Raw genomic sequence first — 10,508 nt, 5'->3', positions numbered from 1 at the left:
CAGGTCTTCTTTAGCAATACATTATATTTCAAGAACAGATTTAGACGAATAACATGGGTACCTGGGGAAAAGGCGGTCAGTGGCGTGATGCTGATCACATCACCCCCACTCACGACCGGATCAAGAAAGTGTGGGGCTTTACCCCCACACCCCCTACAAGCCTTCATGGCGTGGTGATATGCACAGGGGAGAACTTTATCTTATTTTTACCTTTTACAGATTTAACCTTTTCCAGAGTAATACACATCTGTCGAGATGTAAATTATGAATGAATATTACGAATTATTCATGCTAATTGATCCTCCATATTCTTGACTTGTATATATATACATGTTGGATGAGGAATATATTATGGATCCCATTTGTATATTCATACATGATCAATTGGAGTTATAATTATAAACCCTAGAACACTACCGTGTTCCAATTTTACAGTGTAACTACCGCTACGTAAGTTTTACGTACATGAAGGAATCTATTTTTAAAACAACCTCTACATCATGAAAACAAATTTCTATTCATTGTGAACATTATTTTCTTTATGTTTCCTTATATTTGAATTGTATTCTTCATTTTAAAATGTATAAACATGGTTTTATTAAACATAGAATATTTTAAGAGAACGTCTTGCTTGACAAGCCCGTTCGCATTAAAAATGAAGGCGAAAAGTTCAAACAATGAAAAGCAAACAATAAAAATATTCACAACACTGTAAATAAGGAACAAATGTAATTTTAAAGCCTTACAAGAAAATAGTGCATGCTTCTAAACTTTTGTTTTCAAAATCTAAGTATCCAAATCGATTTTACAAATGTCAAAATTAATGGAAAGATATTTCTTGTTTTGCACAGCTACGTAAAATTGACGTACAGTGCCAAACATAACAAACCAAATGAAGAAGATCAGCGCTTGCACCCTCCTTACCACAGTGCTGCCTTATGTCAGACAGACAACTTGAGGTACTGCTAGGCAGAGGGGTGAGTGGGTGCGAGGAAGGGGAGGGATTTGAGCTCATAGCATGCGTAAATGTCACGTACGATAGTGTTCCACAAATTGGCTTCCCACAGGAGCAGTACGTAGTTGTCATTCTCTTTTTCTTGTAGTTGCAGAAACTGCAATACTTTCTCTTCCCTTGTGACGTGGCTGCTACTGTATTTGTCCCTTCCTACCCCAGTAACTTCAAAATTGACTTACCTAACTCCTTTGCTCCTACCAGATCTTGGTCAAGTTCTCATGGAGGTGAACCATGAACTAAATTCGTGAGAATGGTATCTTTACTGAGTTGCCCTTATTGTTGTTGAAGTTGTGAGTGTGAATAATGTATCCATTGATCACTGCGATGTTGATCATATTACAGAAAATCGAGATATTATAGAAAAAATCACGCAAATCTTACGTGAATACAAATGGCGTTATTACTACGTGCACGTCAAAATTACGTGTAAGATTATTCTTCTGTTACTATCGCTACGAATTATTGACGTACAGAGTCCCACATAACGAACAAACTAAAGACGTTCACTGCTTCCGCCCTCCTTACCTCAGTGCTGCCATGCAGCTGACAGAATGCCCGAGGAATACCATTGGCGGAGGGGTAGGTGGGTGCGATGTGGGAGGTAGGAAACGGAATTGAGCGCGAAGCGTACGTAAATTTTACGTACGGTTGTGTTCTAGAGTTAACAACAATAGCAACAGCATTTGTTGGATATGTACTACCATGAGGTCAAATATCATTCTGGGGTGAAACAGTAATTACTAATTTACTCTCAGCAATCCCTTATTTAGGAACTATATTATTTCAATGAATTTGAGCTGGATTCGCAGTAGATAGCACAACACAAACCCAATTCTTCCCCTTCCATTATTTACTACCATTTATTTTAAGAGCAATATTCATAATTCACCTACCTTTTTTTACATCAAACCGGGTCTAATAATCCACTTTCTATTAACAGCAATTTGGACAAAATCACCGTTTCATCCATACTTCTCTATAAAAGACATATTAGGGTTTATATGTATAATTTTAATACTAATACAACTCTCATTAATATTTCCTACAGCCCTAGGAGACCCAGAAAAATTCACTCCAGCAAACCCACTAGTAACTCCAGTACATATCCAACCAGAATGATGTTTTCTATTTGCATATGCTATTCTACGATCAATTCCAAATAAATTAGGAGGAGCAGTAGCACTAGTATTATCCATCATAATTCTATTTATTATACCAATACATCATAATATAAATTTTCTTGCTTTACAATTTTACCCTTTAAATCAAGTATTGTTTTCATTAGTACTTGCAACCTTTATTGTATTAACTTGAATTAGGGCCTGACCAGTAGAAACTACTGGGCAAGTATTAACAGTTAAATATTTTATATACTTCATTATGTTTCCTACAACACTACTATTATGAGAAAAAAAATAAAAAAATTACTTCTTGGCAGAATCTAAGCATATGTCTTGAAAACATAAAATATAATATAAATATTCTAGAAGTCTATACATTCTAACTATTATGCAATTAAATATAAATTGATTTAATTATTTCCCTAAAACCAACAAAAAAAATAATTCAAAGAAACTGGAAGAAAACTCCTCCAAGCCAAATATATAAGTTTATCATAACGAAATCGTGGTAAGGTACCTCGAACTCAAATAAATAAATCCTAAAAGAACAAGCCTTAAGTAAAAATAATAAAACAAACTATATCCCCCAACAATAAAATTCTAAATATAACACTTATAAACAAAATGCTAGCATATTCAGATATAAAAATTAGAGCAAATCCACCAGCACTATATTCAACATTAAACCCAGAAACAAGTTCAGACTCCCCCTCAGCAAAATCAAAGGGGGTTCGATTAGTTTCAGCTAAACAAGAACTTAATCAAGTTAAAGCTAACGGAAAGCAATAAAAATAAATCACAAATAATTTTGGAAAGTATTAAATAAAAGTAAGTTATAACCACCAATTAGAAAAAGATAATAAATAAGATTAAAACCAATCTAACATCATAGGAAATAGTTTGAGCAACTGCTCGAAGACCACCAAGGAATGTATAATTAGAATTAGATGTCCATCCAGCAGATATTACTGTATATACTCATATTTGTATATAACATAAAAATAAAAAGACCCCCAAATAAAAATTAAACAATAAAGTATGATAGGGAAAAACAACCCAAACAAATGAAGATAAAAAAACTAAAAACTGGAGATTTATAATAAGGATAATAATTTCTGGAAATAGGTATTGTTTGCTCCTTAATAAATAACCTAATTACGTCAGCAAAAGGTTTAAAAGTACCACAAATTCCAACCCTATTAGATCCCCTACGAATTTGAATATAACCTAAAATCCTACGCTCAAACAAAGTAAAAAAAGCAACTATAATTAAAACACATACAACCAAAATAATAAATGAAATAATGCTAGTAAAAAATCTAATATCATCTACTATAAAAAGAATAATTTATCTTCATTTTTGAATTCTAAATTCAATGTACTTCTCTGCCAAAATAACAAATGACACCATTGTCTAGGCCAGGATTTAAACCCGAGACACCTGACGCCTTAGCGATCTTGGCTAACAACATCACCACGGAGTGTTTCGTGTATCATGCAATATTTACAATTGCAAGGGACACGTAAGATGGGGGAAATCCACGAACGAACAAATGTACGTATGATGTGTTTGCTGCCTCGTTTCGAACACGCAGACTGTAATGTTATTACAATTTATTTGAAAATTATTCCTATCTGTGCTACCGTTATTGCTAATCGTGTTCGTCTCATTAGGCATCGCCGATGGCGCAGTGGTAGCGTCGTCGACTTGTAATCAAGGAGTCCCGGGTTCGATACCCTGTGGAGACACATAGTGGTTCGGATCCCACTTTAAACTGTAGCTCCAGTCCCAATTAGCCTTACTGTGTATAAAATGGACTTAAAACACCCAATCAATCAATCATAAGGAATTAATTGCAAGGCGCTTTTAGTTTAATGATTCATTGATTGTTTGATTTGCTTTATTTTACTTCACTTTTTGTGCCACTTTTGGCTAATTTGCAAAGATGGTGATGAGTGATGATATGATGAAATTGATGAAATGGACACTCACAAACATTCATACCCAATACTCCTGGCATCGTAGCGCGATGTTCTAACCATTCCATCACAGACGCCGACTTTCAATTTAATGAAAAACGTCGTTTAGACATGAACAAAATTCACACATTAAAACTAGTGCTCATTAAGAACCAAAGCCAAGAAATGTATACTTTTGTGAAGCGCTGAACTGTAAAGGGCACTCATATTGCACATTTGCGCATTATTTACATTTGTTCGTTAGTGCATTTCCCATATCTTACGTGTCCCTAGGAATTGTTGATATTTCATGATACACGAAACACTCCGTGTTGATGTTGTTAGCAAAGATCGCCAAGGCGCCAGGTGTCTCGGGTTTAAATCCTGGCCTAGACAATGGTGTCATTTGTTATTTCATCATATCATCCTCATCTTCGCTATTAGCCAAAGGTGGCAGAAAAGCAAATTAAAATAAACCAAATTAATCGATCAATTATGGAGATATTTTAGAATGAGTACGTAATCTTGAATTTCAGTCTGCCCATTAATTTGTCTTGGTCAGTTTATAAATACTGGCAATGTTCTTACAACATCGCAAGTATCATTAATGTTTTGGATTTTGCTCAGGCAAGACTCACAAGTTGTTGTTTTCAAGTCGTCTCTCTTAACGAGGAACGCTAGTGGCAACCCTGCCACACGCCCCTGGTAGTTATGTCAGAGCAAGCGATTGCTGTGTTGGGTTGCATACGTACAGGATAAAGTTTAAGCGCTTATAGCGTGGAAACAGCGCTTTAGAGGTAAACTTTATAGGGAAAAGTTACTTGTTTTTATGATATCTACCAGCACCCAAGCGTTGTTGAAAGAGTTTTGCGACACCCTGTATATATATTCACACTTTTACGGGGAAATAATATTTGGCTTGTGAATATAAAAAATGACAAAATTTTGGATTCAAAAGCATTCCACAACTTCTGTTTGAGTTATTAATTAGTAATATCCCCATTTTTTAAAAGAAACAACAACATATTCAATATATTTGATTTATATATATATTTATTTTTATAAATGCGTATAATTTGATGTGAAGCAATTTAACTTCAGATTCCCATATATACACACCGAGACTTACTCTCAGCTAAAAACAATGATACATAACGCGTGAATAGACGGAAAAAATCCCCTCGTTCGGCTGAACGTCAGGATAATCGTGACTTTTTCTTCGCAAAAGTAGTAAATTAAAAAATGGCAAGGAAGGTTTCGTCGTGAAAATGGTCAGATTCAAACATGATCGTGAGAAATGATGTGAAGCAAATCAAGAACACCCTCCAATTGGGATACAGTTTTCTAATATATAGCTATAAAAGGTGTGAATCTGATTATCATAGTCTGAAAATAAGCTATAAAATAGAAATTTAAGCTATTGAATAATTCTGTTTTTGAAAATGTGATCTTGAAAATATCATCAATCACTACTTCTATGTATTCAGTTTGTCTATGTACTTATTATTTAAAACATTTACAAGACATTTGTTCTCTATGCAATCGTTATGTATATCGAAAGGGTTTCTAAATTGTTTAAATGTTTTTTTGTGCGATGTGAAAGTACGAAGCCTCTAACATGGCTGTAATACATTCACTTTACGTAACCTACACTGGCTGCTGTCTTTCCAAAACATCAAAGATTGTTTTCGACAACATTTTAGGCATGGGGTGACAAGACGTTCTCATTTTCCTGAAAATATCTAGCATTTTATCCTAATATCTGTGTGCGGGAGTAATTTTATAAAAACACAAATATCTTACATTTTGAGCTTCTCGTAATTTCAATCATGGAAATATACATTTTGAGCGTCACGTAATTTGAATCATGGAAATATACATTTTGAGCGTCACGAAATTTGAATCATGGAAATATACATTTTGGTTGAAAAAAAATATAAATGAGAGGAAACATCATGTATTATAATTCCGTGTACTGCATTCCCACACCAATAGTGAAATTATTATAGATTGAGACTCTGCAAATAAGTAGTACCAGAACTAATTCTGATATATAACAAAGCCTACTAAACTAGAAATAACCCAAAATAAAATTCTAGAACCATTTCAAGTAATGTTAAAAATATTACGTTTCATATTATTTCAAGATATGTTAATTGTTGAATATATGTCTGCCGTTTCAGGTAATAATGCAAGTGTTGAGAGATTATTTTCATTAATGTCAGCACAATGTAATGATGAAAGAAATATATATCTCACAACGTCGTTAAACGGTTTGGTACTTGTTCAGCATAATTTCCAATGGTTCATAGGCCCATAAGTATATTTTGAGTAGATATTAAGTTTTAAGGAAATTTGGCTCCTCCGATATATAAGACTGAAAACACTATTGGTATAAAATATTTTGTTTATTGGTGATTACAAGCTTGGAAATTTTGTGCCTTTGAAATCCTTAAAAATTAAATATTTTTAAAAATCGATAATGTGTCGATTTTATACGTATTATTTACTAACGTTTTCTAGTAATGTGTATTATTTACTTTGAATGATTTGTCTCCTACATTTTTACTTAAAGTCCTACATTTTGGATAAAATGTCTTGCTAATCCCTTATAGTGACCTGGCAACCCTTCTCAGACTCTTTCACACATATGATTCTAAAGTGTACGTGTACGAATGTTAGACCTATTAAATATATCTCTGCAATGAGTGCTTCACATACGAAACAAACAAGATATACTTTTCCTTAGTTTTTTGGTGAGTGGTTGACAGATTATAAAATTCAGCATAACATTTCATTGGTTTGATCTTGGACTAATTGTTAGTTGATTTCACGCTGACCAATATACCAATTTAGATGCTAGGGTTCATCCTAGGCCAAATCCGAATAGGCAGTTTATGCCCTCTTAAGCACCCTTCCACCGACGGAATCCACCTACCGACATTGTTCGAATTGGTGGTACAGCTCGAGTTGGAGGAAAGAGGTGGAAAGAGGCTATGTTTGCTGAATAGACGATGTAAAACCCACTGCTACTTGGACATTCTATCAGTAACTCTGTCTGTAGAAATATTGTAAAATAATAAATGACTTGCCACATTTATTGTGAGTAGTAAATAGGTGAAAATCATTGTGAAGTTTGGTTGGTGTTTGCCTTCTTCTTCCATAAAGTGCGCCTGAGCCACAATCCGCTGTAGGTGGCTTTCGGGATGACACCTGGCGGGAAAAGTGGTAATCATACTGCAAGGGGACATGCAGATTCGAACGATTTCGACGGCACACAAGAGCAACGAGAAAGGACGGAACTGAGCTCTTGCCAAATCGGACACAGCCATAGATTTTTCTGACCCTGTATTTCATTTATCACTTGATAGTGTTTAGGAGCAATGAATTACTTGTAAATGCCTTGCCTGATGGACATACCCACAACTGCACAGTTAAGGCGATAATGTTATGATGCCATGTTTTCCGTACAAAAAATTAGGAAGTTCTTCTCCGTGAGTATGTGAGAGATGTATCTGTAAAGTAACAGAACTGTCAGATTTCAAGATCAGCGCTGTAGTAGATCATTCCATAGCTTACCATTCCTTGTCTTTGATGCATTTATTTCAGACACCATTGAAATTTTACCATAAGGTATGGGAATATGAAATATATTTTCCTAAAGCTTTCATATTTACAATATGACACAATCCACTTATTGTAAATTCATATCTAGAACTTGGTTTTAAGCCCGATTGCACAACAGATTAGAAATGCTGGTGGATGGCGTAATTTTGAAGTCTTAATCTCATTTTCTTAGAATTCCCCAAAAATGCACTTACCTTATTTTATTTATTAACAGGAAATATTCACTGGATTTAAGATGCAAATCAGCAGATGGAAGGTTTGTGAGATTTCTTACAACACTTCAGTTTTCGGTACTTGAATATATGAAATCTTCTTCAATTCACGGCCTCCGATTTATAGCAGAAGGACGATCAAATTTAGAAAGGCAAGTGTGTCTAGAGTTCTGCTGTTGTAAATGACAGCAAATACGCAAATAAATGTAATAATGTATTTTCTGCAAATACTAGTAGTATAGATGAAATGTGCAAAAAAAAGTGAAAGTTCCATGTTATTTTATAGTGCAGTGTAGTTCTGTGTAGTGCAGTGTATATAATTATTTCTGAAATGTATGTATTTCTGATTAATTTTTACGTCAGAAGTGTGTAGATACTAATTTAAGTTATTATTAATGAAATATACGTATACAATTATTTTCCCATATATATATATATATATATATTTATATATATATATATATATATATATATATGTGTGTGTGTGTGTGTGTGTGTGTGTGTGTGGGTGTGTGTGCTTTTGCAGATGCTACCTTATGGGGACACTCGTCAGTTGTGAATCCACCTTGTGGGGACCGCACCGACTTGTGGGGACCAAAATCCGGTCCCCACAAGGAAATCGTTACAAAAATACATTTAGAAGCCTCGGATCACTGCCCTTGAATTTTTGAGGAACGACAACGAAATTACCTAATAGGAAATACATGCAAGAACCTGATGGATAGCATCCTTACTTGGGTAAATTTGTTTTTCACGTGTCCCCATAGGGTGGCAAATTTCAATGCAACGTGTGGGATGAGCTTACTATTTTCCACACCAGGTGGCAGAAAAATCGCGTCCGCGTTACACACCCACACGCTCTGGTTTTATCGCCCTTGTCGGTACCCGGGGGGAAGTGGAGTAAGGGGGGAGGTTTCGGGTGGTGGTGCGGTGAGAGGGGGAGCGCATACACACGATTTCTTTCCGCGCAGACCTTGTGGGTACCGGAGAATCACCTCCCGGTCAAAGGCCAAGATATACAAGGTGTATCGGCGCTCGTCAGGAGAGGTTGAGACAGTGTCTGGCTGAAGGTCACTTTTTACCCCACAGCTTTCTGGAATTCGATTTCTGAAATACTTTTAATTCTTATTATTTGGCGCCATTGCCCTCTATCTAAATCTATGTTTCGCAACCGGTGTTCCTCCACAAGGTCACGGGTGTGCTGCGAACTTTTGTCTGTAGTAACAAATTGAATGTAAATTATTTAATCTGACTACCATGCGAGAGACCCGGGTTCGATCCCCAGCGGGGGAGAACCTATATATTTTCCACCTGTTCAAGCGGTTCTGGCGCCCACCCAGCGTCGTATAAAGTGGGCACCTGGAGAAAACTTTTGACGAAAGAAGGCGGCCATGGACGTGGTGCTGATCACTTCACCCCCACCTTCGACCGTGATCAAGAAAGTGTAGGGTCCAAACTCCACACCCACTTTACTCCTTCATGGCATGGTGCAATGCACAGGGAAGCACTTGACTTTTTACTTTACAAATTTGTTTTCCTATGTTTGTATTTTTCGCTCTGTCATTGTCATGACTTCAATAAGACGCCCCTTGATGGCAAGGGTCAGTTTGTTATTACACATACATAATCTCTACAGGCGTTTCGGATCCATATAATCAGCTGCATGAATCGTTTCAATAATAATAATAATAATAATAATAATAATACCAAAAGTACCTATGAGTGCAGTGAATTGGATTATTATTATTATTATTATTATTATTATTAGTAGTAGTAGTAGTAGTAGTAGTAGTAGTATTTTTAACTGATTATATTGTAACTCATTCCTAAACTTTTAATTTATATCAACAGTGCCATAATGTATTTTTTTAGATAAATAAATTTTATGATGTGCCGTGTTCAGTACTGGATAATTTATGGTATTCTGCGAGGACAAGAAGGTTGCGGAACATTGCTCAACCTTTTTTTTTTTATAGATGACGGAGTATTTTGAGGGGTTTAGAATTATCAGAAGGAAAAAGAGGGGAACACCATACTTTCGGAGGTATTTTCTTATGCCCTGGTACCTTAAAATTAACTCAGGGCGTGAGTTCCGCGATTTTTCTTTTACGGATTCCCTTTTTGATTCATCCTTTATTTTCCTTATTTTTTTGTTTACAGTAAATCGCTGTGACATTGGCATGAAGAACCAAATTTGTTCGGTTTTCCTGAACAACGTTGGTTTTACAGCATTCTACGAGGAGATAAGTAAGATTAAAATAAACGTTAATAATAGTAGAAGGTAAATGTGTGTTAGTGTTCAACATTAATAATATTTATGAATACAGATACAAAATCACATAAGTGTGTAATTGGTTTGGTAATGTTTTGTTAGGATAGGTTATATTGTGTGTCGTGTGCCGTAATGTTAGTGTTAGTGTCAGAAGGAAGTCATGAGCTAAAAAGACGTCCGTTAAAAGTGTAAAGTTAGAGAGGCCCTATCACGGGTAAATACATGTTGTTTAGTTATTTTTCCCACTTATTTCTCCTTGATTCAACCTCGATAGCGAGAAAAGATTAAGATTCAGTTGAAGT

This window comes from Lepisma saccharinum, chromosome 19 (genome assembly GCF_977018435.1).
Source record: "Lepisma saccharinum chromosome 19, izLepSacc3.1, whole genome shotgun sequence".
Lineage (NCBI taxonomy): Eukaryota > Metazoa > Arthropoda > Insecta > Zygentoma > Lepismatidae > Lepisma > Lepisma saccharinum.
This window is presented reverse-complemented; position numbering follows the sequence as displayed.